Raw genomic sequence first — 461 nt, forward strand, 5'->3', positions numbered from 1 at the left:
CAGAGAGAGAGACACGGAGAGACAGAGACAGACAGACAGAGAGACAGAGAGAGAGACAGAGAGAGACAGAGACAGACAGACAGAGAGACAGAGAGAGAGAGAGACAGAGAGAGAGACACGGAGAGACAGAGACAGACAGACAGACAGAGAGACAGAGAGAGAGACACGGAGAGACAGAGAGACACGGACAGACAGACAGAGAGACAGAGAGAGAGAGAGACAGAGAGAGAGACAGACAGAGAGAGAGACAGAGACAGACAGACAGAGAGAGAGACAGAGAGAGAGACAGAGACAGACAGACAGAGAGACAGAGAGAGAGACACGGAGAGACAGACAGAGAGACAGACAGGAAGGAGACAGAGAGAGAACAGAGACAGACAGACAGAGAGACAGAGAGAGAGAACAGAGCAGAGACAGACCACACACACACAACACCTGCTGGTTGACCTGCTGCGAGCCGC

Source organism: Anabas testudineus, chromosome 10 (genome assembly GCF_900324465.2).
Source record: "Anabas testudineus chromosome 10, fAnaTes1.2, whole genome shotgun sequence".
NCBI lineage: Eukaryota > Metazoa > Chordata > Actinopteri > Anabantiformes > Anabantidae > Anabas > Anabas testudineus.